The sequence below is a fragment of the Pinus tabuliformis genome, chromosome 1_1 (genome assembly GCF_031772625.1).
Source record: "Pinus tabuliformis cultivar Carrire ecotype Pingquan chromosome 1_1, CPIR1, whole genome shotgun sequence".
In the NCBI taxonomy this organism is placed as follows: Eukaryota; Viridiplantae; Streptophyta; class Pinopsida; order Pinales; family Pinaceae; genus Pinus; species Pinus tabuliformis.
Window position 1 is genome coordinate 749,950,785 of NC_142297.1, and position 15,892 is coordinate 749,966,676.

Below are 15,892 nucleotides of genomic sequence, written 5' to 3' on the forward strand. Positions count from 1 at the left end.
GGTTATGGCACCAGAGGTTGGGGCATCTAATCTTTTCACAAATAAGGAAAGCATGCAAATATCAGGCAGTTCATGGTCTTCCAGATATCAAAATTCCAGACAACACCATACGAAAATCATGTAAGTTTGGAAAGCAAACCAGAACTAACTTTCGAGAGAAGGAAGGATCAGCTAGCATGCCTCTTGAGCTAGTCCATACAGATGTATGTGGTCCATTTAGGAAAAGGACACCTCGAGGAGAAGAATACTTGATATTATTCATTGATGATTTCTCCAGGTTTGTTTGGCTAGGACTTATGAAGCACAAAGACGAAGCATTCGAGAAATTCAAATCCTTCAAAGCCTTGGTTGAAAATGAATCAGGTTACAAAATTAAGTGCCTCAGGTCTGACAGAGGTGGGGAGTTTACCTCAAATGAATTTTTCGATTTCTGTGAAGAACATGGGATAAGAAGAGAATTCTCTACAGCTAGAACTCCTCAGCAAAATGGAGTGGTGGAAAGGATGAACAGAATAGTCCAACAAATGGCTCGTGCTATGCTGGATGAGTCTGGAACTCCCGCAACTTTCTGGGGTGAAGCCGCATATGCTGCAGTTGTTATTCTCAACAAAACAAATGTCCGAGTGAACAACACTCAAACTCCTCATGAGCTCTGGTATGGTGAGACTCCTTCGGTAAAGCACTTCAAAATATTTGGGAGCAAATGCTATATTAAGAATACTGATGAGCAACTTGGCAAACTTGAACCTAGAGCAGATGAAGGAATTCTTATTGGTTATTCTCCACACAGCAAAGCATATAAGTGCTACAATAAAAGACTTGGAAGAATTGTTGACAGCATTGATGTAGTGGTTGATGAAAAGGGATACATTCCAAGGCAAGTAAATCATGAAAATATCGAAGAAGATGAAGGCTAACCTCAAAGATAGAATGATGAAGAAGAAGAACCTCAAGAAGCACCAGAGGAACAGATAAGGATAGAAGAGAAGACTCCATCCCGGTACGTTCAGAAGAATCATCCAGAATCTCAGATTCTGGGGCAGAAAGAAGCAGGTGTACAAACAAGAAGAACAATTGTAGAAGCTTCAAGCTATTTGGCATTACTCTCCTCCACTGAACCACAAAATGTAAAAGAGGCATGCAAAGATGAATGTTGGGTCAAAGCAATGGATGAAGAACTTGAGCAGATCGAAAAGAAAAAAACTTGGGAGTTGGTTCCTAGACCAAAGGATAAGAATGTTATAGTGACAAAATGGGTCTTCAAAAATAAGTTGAATGAAAATGGGGAAGTAATTAGAAACAAGCCAAGACTTGTTTGTAAAGGGTATGCGCAGCAAGAAGGAATAGATTTTGAGGAAACTTTTGCTCCTGTTGCAAGACTTGAGGCCATCCGAATGTTCCTTGCTCTCTCAAGCTTTCAAAAGTTCAAAGTATTTCAAATGGACGTGAAATCAGCCTTTCTGAATGGAGACTTAGAAGAAGAAGTATACATTGAGTAGCCAGATGGGTTCATTCTTGGAAATGATCCAAATCTTGTATGCAGACTGAAAAAGGCTCTCTATGGTCTTAAACAAGCTTCAAGGGCTTGGTACTATTGTTTGGACAAATATCTTCGTCAACAAAGTTTTTCAAAAGGATCAACAGATAGCAATATTTATATAAAAATTGAAAATGACAAATTGCTAATACTTGTTGTGTATGTAGATGACATTATCTTTGGCAGCAATGAAGAATCTATGAGTCAAAGCTTTGCCTTGGTGGTGCAGAAAGAATTCGAAATGTCCTTGCTTGGAGAATTGACATATTTTCTTGGCCTGCAAATCCAACAAAAGGAAGGAGGGATCTTCTTGTCTCAAACCAAGTATCTCAAGCAGATTTTGAAGAAATATGGCATGGAAGATGCAAAACCAGTATGTACACCCATGGTCACAGGATGTAGCCTCAGTGCAAATGATGAATCAGCAGCAGTACATCAACCAACCTACAAATCTATGATTGGAAGTCTACTTTATTTGACAGGTACCTGACCAGACATCATGCATGCAGTGGGAATAGTTGGAAGATTTTAGGCAAATCCAAAGGAAACTCATCTTCAGGCAGTAAAGAGAATCTTCAAATATCTTCAAGGGACTCAAAATTATGGCTTATGGTATCCTAGAGATACAAATCTCACACTTCATGCTTATACTCATGCAGATTGGGCCGGAAGCGTGGATGACAGAAAGAGCACAAGTGGTGGTGCATTCTTTATGGGTTCCAGATTAGTATCTTGGTTCAACAAGAAACATAGTTCGATTGCCTTGTCTACAGCTGAAGTAGAATATGTTGTTGATGCATCTTGCTGCACTCAACTCCTTTGGATGATGCAGACCTTGCAGGATTTTCAAATCACTTGTACACCACCTATCTCCATCTTATGTGATAATACAAGTGCAATCAACATTTCAAAGAACCCAGTCATGCATTCAAAAACCAAGCACATACCAATCAAGTATCACTTTCTCTGGGAACAAGTTCTTGAACAAAAGGTCAAGTTGGAGTATGTTCCTTCTAAGGAACAGGTTGCTGATATACTCACCAAACCATTGCCTAGGGAGACCTTTGAATACCTCAAGCAAAAGCTGGGGGTTGTTGATGCATCATCTTGTTGTTGAATCTCTTATGATTGTTGGTTGTATGCAAGGTTCATCTGAAGTATATGCGTACATTGGTCGAAGATCGAATGGCACAGGTTCAGGGGGAGCATATCATGCATTGTTGGCATTATGGAGGAAGTACAGAAGGAGATCATGGATGCTGGTCTGAATATTGCTGGAATACATCTCTATCTCTTTCATGGTCATTTATGGTGTTTGATGGATTATGGTTCTTCTTTGCAGATCTGGTTTATAGTCAGGGGGAGCATGTTCTTAGGGGCAGCATAACCCTTTGCCCTTGATGTCAAAGGGAAGAATGATGTTGAGGATCTTGAGGTGGTTGCGAGGATCTTGAGGTTGCCATCAAGTCCAAAGGGGGAGATTGTTGGCATTATGATTCTGGTATGGCTCTATGTTACAGGTGTTGTACTTGATGGCAACTCACTCTAGTGGAAATTTTTTGTTCAGGCTCTCAAAATGTTGGAAATTAAGACATCCGCAGGTGAATGGTTCAAAAGGTGTGGACCCGCAGGCACGTAGTTCATGAAGTGCGGTCATACTCGCAGGGTACCCGTTCAGAATGTGCGGTCCCCCAGTTCACTCACTTCAAGGCAGAGAAGTGCGCTCACGTGGGGTTTCTTATGTTTGGCCCGTGGTATTTAGCCCTTCGTTCATGATCATATGGTTTTGGCCCGTGGTATAGGATCTATTTTAGCCCCGGTTTGGATCCCTTGTATTGATTATTGATGGTTTTGTCCCATGGTGTGAATAAGGACTTGACTATAAATAGGGAAGGAGATCTCTTGGCTGGGACATCTTTTAAAAGTTGAATATCTTAAGATCTGAATTTCGGGTTATTAGTTTTAAAAGCTAGATCTAAATCAAGGTAAAAATGTAAAGGCAAATCTATTGCTAAGTTGTGATCTCTCGGGCGCATGATCAGATCTGTGGATCTGACTGTTTGTGGTACCTTGGAGGACTGTTAATTTGGCCCTAATCAAAGGTTCGCAGGCGATCTGAAGGCGCAGTGCGGGGGTACACAGTACAGACGAAGGCACAGTGCGGGTATACGCAGCGAAGCTGAAGGCGCAGTTTGGGGTATGCATTACAGAGGAAGGCACAGTGCGGTTATACGCAGCTCAGCTGAAGGCGCAATGCAGGGTACGCAGTACAGAAGAAGGCGCAGTGCGGGTATACGCAGCGCAGATGAAGGTGAAGTGCAGGTATCCGCAGGTGTATATTGGTGAAGTTGCGGACCTGTTTTGAAATATTTGTTGGCTGCCTGTTTTCTATTTGCTGTTGTGTTCTGGGTTTAGGTTACTGGTGTTGTTTTTCTGTTTACAGAATTCTGGGAAGTTTGGGTGGCTCACTGGATTGATTGTATAAGGAGATTGGTTGATTCACATGTACTTGATGTTTATTTGATGTTCTTGGATCCAGTCTGAAAATTAATGAAAAGTGGTCCTTGAAAGAAAAGAAGTAGGGGGATGTAGCTCCCTTCCAAGAGAGACTGGAAAACGAGAGAGAGAGTTGTAGCTCTCTGTAGGTTGAAGCCTGCGTACTGGTAAAGGACTGCACCAGTACAAAATCATTGTAAAAGGAGTTTCTAATTAAAAGAAGATAGAGACATATTGCAGCAGGTGGTTTTCACCCACATTGGGTTTCCACCTTATATCTGGTGTTCTTTTGTGTGTCTATTTGCTTTTCCTTGTTCCTGCTCATTATTTTATGATACTGACATACAAAGTAATGATCAATATTTGAAGAATTATTCAAAGTATAAATAAGGAAGATATATTGAGAAGAATTTGATAACACTGATTCACCCCCCCTCTCAATATTATTTCCAACACTGGCATTGCTAAATCTATATTTCAGAAAGCACTATTCTTAAACTCAACTAAACGCTGGTCCACCACATGAAAAAATGTTGGATTGAAGCCTATTAAACAATGTTCCAACACGCTGGAATGAACACCCCTATCAAACAATGATTTTAAAGCTACTTTCAAACGCTATCAAACACATTTAACGCTGGTTTTGCAGAATCAATGCTAGAATCCACTTCAGAAAATTTCCGTCAAACACATTTAATGCTGGTTTTGCAGAATCCACTTCTGTCAATACATTTAACGTTGGTTTTGATATTTTAAAATGCTGTTTGGAATGTAAAATGTTTGAATCAGTGTTTGAACGCTGGTTCTTATTGTTGGAGGATGCTGGTTCAAATGCCAGACCACAAAACACTGAATCGATGCCAGAATGCTCAACACAGGGGATTTGAGCATAAATTGATGCCATAATGCTCGACACAGGGGATTTGAGCATAAACCGATGCCAGAATGAACTCGGATATTTGGAAACAGCGGCCAAATATTATGATATAGAAAGATTAGAAACTGATTGGAATGGCATAATCGATGTAAACCACTCTCATGAAAATGTAGAATTGATTTGCAGAATCGATTTGAATGTTTTGAAAGGACTTTAAAAACAATTAAAATATACAACGCTATCTCTTTTTTTGTTTTTATTCACTCAAACAATTGGAAAGGTCACACAGATTTTCATTTGCTGCTTTAAAAAATGATTTTAGAATTTGTAGATCTAAAATCAATAAAAAATTTTTGCAAATTTCATACCAATCTTTTGCTGATTACTTCAACGGAGTTTTCCAAAAACTGGTAGAGCTGGAATCTCCTTCTCACATCCACTGCAACATTACTGGAGCTCTGATACTACAATAATAGTAGAAGTGTCCTTAGACACGTAATTTTATTAATCAGAAAAAATAATTACATAATTGATTTTGCAAGAGTTTACACTCAAACATCCAAACACTCTTGAAATGAGCTATTTATAAGCTCCATGTCCTAACTACCTCTAATTATGGATCACTTATTAAATAACAAGTGTCCATTTACAATAAATTTTATTCAAACCAACTAGCTAACAAATCTCCTAAAATAGAGCCTAAGGTACGACACATTTGGGGAGTCATATCTAGTTACAACAATATACTAATTCTAAATGATTAAACATTCTAGAATAATAATTATTAATTTAATACCTTAAATTAACAATTATTTTATTTTAATTTTATAACCTATGATAAATTGTATTTTCTGGAATGCATCACAGGATTTTTAAAGATACTCATGGAAGTCATGTTACCATAGAAGGTGGGAATAGGATCATGGAACTTAACTTGACGATCTTGCATGGTTTTCTTCATTCAAAGAACTTGAGTATAACGAGCTGTTGTTAGGATGTATTCTACTTCTGCTGTGGATAATGAGATTGAAGATTGATTTTTACTTAACCATGAGACAAGGCAACCACCTAGGTAGAACGTTGTTCCATTAGTACTCTTATGATCATAAAAAATTCCTTCCCAATATACATCTGTATAAGCGTGGATGACTAGATCATTTCCTTTGGGTTACCAGAGACCATATTCACGGTGCCCTTAAATCAAACAATTCTTTTGGCATCAAATATATGAGATTATTTTGGTTATTATTGGAATCATGCTACTTGTCCAACTCCTACATCACATCTGGCTGGGAGGCTGTTACATATAGGAGACTACCAATCATGGATCTATACAACCTTTAGTACACATCCTTTTATGAGTCTTCTAAGCTTAAGTTGCAACCTCTTACCGTGGGGGTGAGGACTGGATTGCAATCTTCCATCTAAAATTTCTTGAGCATTTCTTTGATGTACTTGGTTTGATATATGAACATTTATTTATATTGCTAAGAAATGTGAGGCCCTAAAAATTATGTGAGATCACCAAGCATAGACATTTCAAAATCACTTTGCATTTTTGTGGAAAATTCTTTACTTAATTTGTCATTACTACTTGCAAAGATTATATCATCCACATATACTTCAATAATTGTTAGGTTATCTCGATCCACTTTCACATAAATATATTTGTCGACACTTCATTTCATGAATCCATGTTGATGTAGATATCCATCAAGACAAGCATACCAAGCCCTAGGAGCTTGCTTGAGACCATATAGAGCCTTCCTTAATATGAAGACATAGTCCTCTTTGTCAGAGAGAAGAAAGTATTTGGGTTGTTCCATGTAAACTTCTTCCTCCAATTCACCATTCAAAAAAGATGACTTAACATCCATTTGCTAGACCTTGATTTTTCTCGAGCAAGAATAAGCGAGAAACATCCTGATATCTTCCATTCTGGCAACAAGAGAAAATGTTTCTTCAAAATTGATTCCTTGAACCCGTGCATATCCTTTACAGACTAATCTTGCCTTGTTCCTAGTAACTTGTAATCCTTCAACTGTGATCCTCCCCTTGAACCTCTAACGAAATTTCCTTCTTTATCAAACTACCTTCCTATCAATCGTAGACTTGGGACATATATTGTTATATAGACTCCTCCTCTACAAACATCAAGGAGTCAACAAGCTAGATTGTTCAAAATAGTGAATCACCAAAATGGTCCATATTGACCTGAGCCATTATTTGAAGCAACTGTTAATTCCTCAGGACATTTTGCTTATACAAATCTTGAAAGCATAACTGCTGAAACCTTGTTAGCTTCTTTGTATTCCTGTACCAGTTTCCTTTTCTATACCTTCTTATTCCTGCAATCTCAATCCATGTGCCCATATTTCTCACACTTGAAGAGTTCAATGTTGTCCATAGGTGATTCCATCTGATATGTGCAACCGCCAGCGCCATGGCCATAGTTATGGAATTTGAAACATTCAATGTTTGGCCCATATAACATGTATTATCTTATGAAAAAATCATCGTGGAACTTGTTTCTTGATCCTAGAAACTTGCTTCTAGGGTTTTGTAGATAATGAGTGTACCTATCAAAAACTTCACAATCCCTAGCCATATGTGCAAAGTTATCACATAAAAAGAAATAACCATTAAATAAATGTGTGTACCTGAATGATTCATTCAGATGCAATGGTCCTTGACTGTTGTACCTATCAACAACTTTACAACCCTTGGCCATATTTCTATAGTTAGCGCATGAAAAACAATAACCATTAAAGAATTGAACATACATGGAAGACTTTACATTCTTCTTTGGAGGCGATGTTCTAGTTTGTTGTGGTCCTTTATTCTTGATTGTTTGGTCTTGTTCTTTGAGAGTTGCAACATTCTTCTTCGGATTTTCACTTTGATCAACTTCCTTCTTATAATCATGATGCGAAGATGTGGAGCTTTTACCTTCATCAATTGGAGCTTTACCATCTTTAATTGCCTTCTTTTTTGCTTCTTCATCTGTATTATCTTGTAAGTGTTCTTTTTGCAATCACTCAATTTTGTTGATATCATCATGGGTTGCATCAATTTTTTCTTTCTTTTGAGCATGATCTTATTGAAACCATCTTTTCGAGATCTTCCTTCTTTTTTCTACCTGCTCAACCTATTGCTTGAGAAGAGTTGGCTGCTCTACATTTTTGTTGAGAACCTATATCTATTTCTTCTGCTTCTCATTTTCAATCCTTAGCCTAACTATTTCTACTCAAGATTCTTCTAATTCTTTTTCCCTTTGGTCAACTACGGATATGTATCTTTGATCATATTCCTTCCTTTCAATTTATGCTTCCTGTATCTATTGTGTGATCTTGCTAATCCCTGCAAACGATGTGTCGAGTTCTTGTCGCTTCTATTGGACTTCTCTCTTGAGGTCTCTTATCTATGTCTTCTTTATTTCTTCCAATTTAGTTCTAAGAATGATAATGATCTTATCAGACTCTTCATTTTCTTTTATGAGTTCTTTTGTTGTCTTCAATTCTGCTTCTAAAAGTCTTGTCTTTTCTTTTTACTTTTGAGTTCCTTTCTCACCTTGATCACTTGATTTTGAAACTCTGTTTTATTCATTTCTTCCATGTCCTCAATATAATCAAAAGGATCTGAATTTTCAATAACATATTGACCTTATTGCTTTGTTGAATAGAGATTATGAAGCTTTCCCAAAGACCTTTAGCTATTGAACATTAACCAACTTTTGCTTTCACAGAATTTGGAAAAACATTCAACATTGCATTTATGGCCTTTGAATTGTACCTTTTAACTTCATTAGTATATGTGTCTCCAGAAAGAATTGATTACCATACTCCATGTTCTTGTGAATGTACATCCATCATGGATTCCCATATCTAGTAATTATCTCCATCAAAATCACGGGTTTGTACACAATACTCACATTTTTCAGATTTTGTTGTACTTTTACCTTGAAAATCCTTGCAACCTGCTTCTTTGACTTTCCCATCTCTATGCTCTAAAAATTGTCTTCAAGTGGTTAAGCTATTATTGAAGGAACTAAGCTTTGATACCAATTGTTGGAAATACTGATTGGGGGCATGAATCAATATTCCTTAGCCATTAGCACTTTTAAATCTTTTCAGAGCATTAGTTAATCCTCAATTATTATTAATGTTTATGCAGTAATTACAGTAAAAAAATAACACAGTAGGCAAAAGAATTTTTGGTGGAAAATGGCCTCAGGGTCAAAAACCACTAAAAACTTTTCTAATAAATTCTTTAATGTTCAGCCCCAACTAAAATGAAAGAAAAAACTTCCTAGAATTCTAGAAAATAATTCTTCTCCAGCTCGGACTAGAAGGATGCCCCCCAGCACCCTAGTTTCTTTAGTAATCAACTGAATGTATGCCCTAACGCCTTGAAAACCACAACTCTCCCCACACCGACCTACCACATATAAGTGTTCAGAGGCCCAGACTTGTAGGTAACTTCATACACCTTCCTCACACCTCCCTACCACCCTATAATGACTGAAATAAGACAAGGTTGTGGATTCCCAAATCGGGGACAATAATCCATGATACAATAAGATGTACAATTATTTTCATGTACTAGACCAAATACCCAATCCCTCTATGATGTGCAACCCAACCATGACATCATCCCAATAGTGACTCTTATACCTCCCAACACTACCTCTTCGACTCTAGGCAGAATGAATCTTTCACAAATGACTCTTTTACAAATCACTCTTTTATAATGATGACTCTTTTATAAATGAATATTTTACAACTCTACAATGATGAATCTTTGCCTTAACAATAATTCACGATATCTGGATGGTTTTCATGTCTTGAAGGATGTCCCAATGTAAGGCTTCCTTTGATTTTATACTTATCCTCTTGAATTCTTGCTTGATGTTGTACTTGAATCTTCTTCTACAAGCATACAAAATTTGTTGGCTGAAAGCAATCCTAAAACAAAACAAAATACCCTTCAGCTTACCTCTGCATGCAAAACACATGTAATGTCATAATAATGAATATATATAAATTAAAATTACAATGTGTACCTGAAGTATGCTTTTCATTTTTGTTGTTGGCTTATTGCAGCAATAGACAAAGGCTCCCACTCTTGATATAGGCCTTGACTCTATGCAAGACTATATACAAAACCAACCTAAACATATATACAATAAAAAATGATGCCAGATCGTAGACTTGTGATGGACCAAGTTCTAAGTACAACAACATAGACCATTCTCTCAACTATGACAAGACAAGTAACATTAACTTACAATATCATATAGATTTAACAGACTTGGTGTAGCATCAATAATATGTAGCATCAAATGTGTAGTATCAAGAATAGGACATCCAAAATGTGGTATCAAAACTAACTGTGAGATTAAGAGACATAGAGATATAATTGAGACCTTGAATATACTTACATTGTCCTGCATAAACATATGTCAGAGATGATACTCAAAATTCAAATGTAAACACTAATCATACATACCTTTTTCTTGCCTTCTAGGAGTTTGATATTGAATTATTGTATATATGTAATTTTGGATCTGCAAGGTGTGAAATTTTATCCTATGGTATTCCTATGAGTCCTCTTTCCAACCCCACAGTTTTGTTCAAGATTGGATTCCTGAAGAAAGAGTTACTCCTAATATCCCACAATGACATGATTATAGAATAGTTTAGTAGAGTGAACTTGTACGAAGTGTCACTTGTCACTGTTGTGACATTCGACCCTAAAAACAATACCCAGCAAACTAAAATTTGTCCTCTTTCTATCACTATTTACAAAATTGGAATCCAATCCGCAGAGAGAAATTTATGATAACTCTTCCAACATCACCTATCTAACATGGAATTGGGAGCCTGCAAAACCCTAACTTCCTCATATCATATATCTAAAATTATAGCGAACCAAGATCTGAAATGCGGTCACGAGGTTCATCGTGATTTCAGCTCAAATTGGGTTTAATTTCCACTTCTAAAGCTTTGCAGAAAAAAGTTATAGCAAAAATTCCATGATAACCTCTTTGAAGCCACAAAATCCCTACTAGAGGAGGATATGAGGGTCACTATTTATATGAATGTCTTCAGTTGAGAGGGTCTACAACAAGTGAATGTTGGAGGGGTTTTAGGAGAAAAAAAAACATTATTAATTATCGACTATTCAATGATCCCAACTAATTATGAGTGTCATGTCACAACCCCATAGGGTTTTAGCCCACTAACTGGGGTTACTAACTTCAAACACAAATTTCTCTCAAACCATGAAGAATTACGTGTCGTACCATATATCAACGGAAACATATCGATGATTAGAATCCATATAGAAGATCCTTGGCTCAGAATAAAGCAACTTTTCAAGTCAAAATTCTCATGCAAGATCGGGGTAGCCCCTAGTGGTGCTTGGGTTGACATCAATGAAAACCACTAATTAACAATCTTCCCCTTTGGCATTGATGACAACACAATTACTCCCCCTACAATCATGAAACCTATTCCTACTGCCTTCTCTCCTCCTTTTTCATTAATGGCAAAGGGTAACTCCCCCTGAAAAATTGTCCTCCTTCGGACCTATACACACCTCCACTCCCCCTTTCTACTTTGTTAGATAAGAGAAATATTGTAATGATAACTTGGGAGAATCCCAAGCTTTTGGCAAAGATACCCCCAATGATTCAAGAGGTAATGGTTTGGTAGAGATGTCATAAATTTGTTCCTTTGTGCTAATATATTCAATATTGATATTCTTTTCGGTGACCTACTATCCAACGAAATGATAGTTAATTAGAATGTGCTTTGTTTTGGAATGCATCACAGGATTTTTGGAGATATGATGCTCTAGTGTTATCACAAGAGATGGGAATAGGCTCACCAAACTTAAATTGAAGATATTCCAAAGTTTTCTTTATCTAGAGAGATTGAGTACAACAAGTTTCTACCACGATGTATCCTAATTCCACTATGGATAAGGAGATTGAAGACTTATTTTTACTTAACCATGAGGCAATGCAACCAACCTAGGTAGAATGCTGCTCCACTGGTACTCTTATGATCATCAACACGTCTTGTCCAATCTGCATCAGTATAAGATTCGATGACCAAATCATTTTCTTTGGGATATTGAAGACCATATTCTATTGTGCCCTTAAGATATCGAAGAATTCTTTTGACGAAAATGATATGAGATCCTTTTGGTGCTTCTTGGAATCATGCTACTTTTCCAACTGCCTGCATCACATCTAGCTAGGAGGGTGTCACATATAGGATAGCACCAATCATGTATCTATACAACCTTTGGTCCACATCCTTTGATCAATCTTCTAAGATTAACTTACAACCTATTACCATGGGGTTAAGGACTGGCTTGCAATCTACCATCTGGAATTTATTGAGCATTTCATTGATGTACTTGGTTTAATATATGAATATTCCTTTATCCTGCTGAGAAATCAGAAGCCCTAAAATGTATGTCATTTTTCCAAGATTAGACATTTCAAACTCACTTTGCATTTTTCTAGAAAAGTCTTTACTTAATCTGTCATCACTAATTCCAAATATTATATCATCAACATATACTTTGATAATTTTTAGGTTATCTTGATCCACTTTCACATAAGGATTGATGTCACCACTTCCTTTCTAGAATCCCTGTTGATGTAGATATCTATCAAGGTGATCATACCAAGCCCTAGGAGCTCTCTTGAGACCACATAGAGCCTTCTTTAATCTGCAGACATAGTCTTCCTTTTCAGAGACAAGAAAAACTTCAGGTTGTTCAATGTAAACTTCTTCCTCTAATTCACTATTTAGAAAAGCCGAATTTACATCCATTTGGTAGACCTTGATTTTTATCAAGCAATCATAAGTGCGAAACATCCTAATAGCTTCCATTTTGGAAACTGGAGAAAATGTTTCTTCAAAATCAGTTCCTTCAACTTGTGCATATCCTTTGTAGACTAATATTGCCTTGTTCCTGGTAACCTATAATTATTCAACTATTTTCCTCCCCTTGAACCTATAATGAAAATGCCATCTTGTTCAAACTACATTCCTATCAATCGTAGACTTGTGCCACATACTACTAGATATACTCCTCCTCTACAAACATCAAGGAGTCAACAAGCTAGATTGTTCAATATAGCAAGTCAACTAATTGTCCATCTTGAATTCAGTCATTATCTAAGGCAACTTCTAATTCCTCATGACCTTTTTCTTTTACAAATCCTGAAATCATAACTACTAAGACCTTGTTATCTTCTTGGTCTTCCTATACTTGTTTCCTTTGCCACACCTTCTTATTCCTGCAATCTTGAGCCATGTGCCCATAGTTATAACACTTGAAGCATTCAATGTTTTCCATAGGTGATTCCATCTAATATCTACAACCCCAAGTGCTATGGCCATAGTTATGGCATTTGAAACATTCAACGTTTGGCCCATCTACCACATATTCTCTTCTGACAAAATCATCGTGGAACCTGTCTCGTGATCCTAGAAAATTGCTTCCAGGGTTTTGTAGATAATGATTGTACCTGTCAAAAACTTCACAATCCCTAGCCAGGTGCGCATAGTTACCACATAGAAATCAATAACCATTAAATAAATGTGTATACCTAAATTGTTCATTCAGATGTGATAGTCCTTGATAGTTTTACTTATCAAAAAGATTATAATCCTTGGCCATATGCCCATAGTTAGCACATGAAAAACAATAACAATTAAACAATTGAACATACCTGAAAGATTTTTCATTCTTCTTTGGAGGTGGTGTTGTAGTTTGTTATGGTCCTTTGTTCTTGATTTATTTGTTTTTTTCTTTGGAGTTGCAACATTCTTCTTTGGCTTTTCACTTTGATCAACTTCCTCTTGGAATAATCTTGCGAAGATGTAGATCATGTACCTTCATCAACTGGAGCTCTACCATCTTTAAATGCCTTTTTTCTTATTCTTCATCTATCTTATCTTGTATGTGTTCTTTTTGGGATCCCTTGAGTTTGTTGATCTCATAACAGGTTGCATCAAGTTCTTCTTGATTTTGAGAATGATCTTCTTGAAACCATATTTTCAAGATCTTCCTTCTTTTTTCTACCTCCTCCACCTATGGCTTCAGAAGAGTGGTCTTCTCTACTCTTATCTTGAGAACCTGTATCTCTTCCTTCTATTTCTCATTTTCAATTCTAAGCCTACTTATTCCTATTGAAATGTTTCTAATTCCTTTTTCTTTTGGTCAAATGTGGATATGTATCTTTGATTAGACTCCTTCCTTTCAACTTTTGTTTCTTGCATGTATTCTGGGATCCTGCTAATCTCTACAAATGGTATGTTGAGTTCTTTTTACTTTTGTTGGACTTCTCCCTTGAGGTCCTGTGTCTCTGTATTCTTGATTTTTTCCAGTTGAGTTCTAAGACTACTAATCATCTTCTCAGAATCTTCATTTTATTTGATGAGTTCTTTTATTGTCTTCATTTCTTCTTCCAAAAGTCTTGTATTTTCCCTTTGACTTTTGAGTTCCTTTATCACCTTGATTAGTTTATTTTGAAACATCGATTTTACTCATTTCTCCCATTTCTTCATCATAATCAGAAGGATCTAAATTTTCAATAACATATTGACCTAATTGCTTTTTTGAATATAGATTATGAAGCTTTTCCCAAAGAGATTTAGTTGTTGAACATTGACAAACTTTTGATTTCATAGAATTTGGAAAAACATTCAAAATTACATTCATGGCCTTTGAACTTACCTTTTATCTTTTTCAGTAGATATGTCTCCATAAACAATTGATTCCCATACTCCATGTGCTTTTACTCATGTTCTTCATATTTTGTTGTACCTATACCTTCCTTTGAAATCCTTGTAATCTACTTCTTTGACTTTCCCATCTTTATGCTCTGGAAACTACCTTCTAGCGATTAAGGTGTTACTGAAGGAACCAAGCTCTGATACCAATTGTTGGAAGTACTTAGAGCGGGGGTGAATCAATATTCCTTAGCAATTAGCACTTTTAAATATTTTTAGAGCATTACTCAATCTTAAACTATTATTAATGTTTATGCATTAATAACAGTAAATAAAATAACACAGTATGAACAAAAATTTTACGTGGAAAACTCCTTCGGGTCAAAAACACCGAACATTTTTCTAATAAATTCATTAATCTTCATCCCAAACTAAAATGAAATCATCAATTTCCTAGAATTTTAGAAAATCATTCTTATCCAGCTCCCACTCGAAGGACGCCCCAACACTCTCGTTTCTTCAGTAATAAACTAAATGGATGCACCAACACCCTAGCATTCCACAACTCTCCCTAGCGCCGTCGTACCACTGTTAAGTGTTCATATGCCCAAACCTATAGGTGACTTCATACACCTACCTAGCACATCCCTACCACCCTATAATGACTGTAATAAGACAAGACTATGGATTCCCAAACCAAGGGAAACAATTCAGGATACAATAATATGTACAATGATTTTTGTGTACTTGACGAAATACCAAATCACTCTATGACCTAAAACCCAACCATGAGATCATCCCAACAGTGACTCCTATACCCCCCAACACTGCCTCTTCAACTCTAGGCAGAATGGATCTTTCACAAATGAATCTTTTAAAAACTTTACAATGACAACTCTTTTACAACTTTACAATAATGACCCTTTTACAAATGAGTCTTTTACAACTTTACAATGATGACTCTTGGCCTTAACAATACTTCATGATATCTGGATGGTCGCCATGTCTTCAATGATGTCCCATTGCAATGTTCCCTTTGATTTGATACTTCTACTCTCGAATTCTTTTGTTAATGTTGTACTTGAATCTTCTTCTACCTGCAAGCAAAATTTGCCCAGTGAAACCAATCCCAAAATAGAACAAAATACCATTCAACTTGCCTCTTCCTACAAAACACATGTAAGTTCTTAATAATGAATAAATACAAATTAAAATTACAATGTG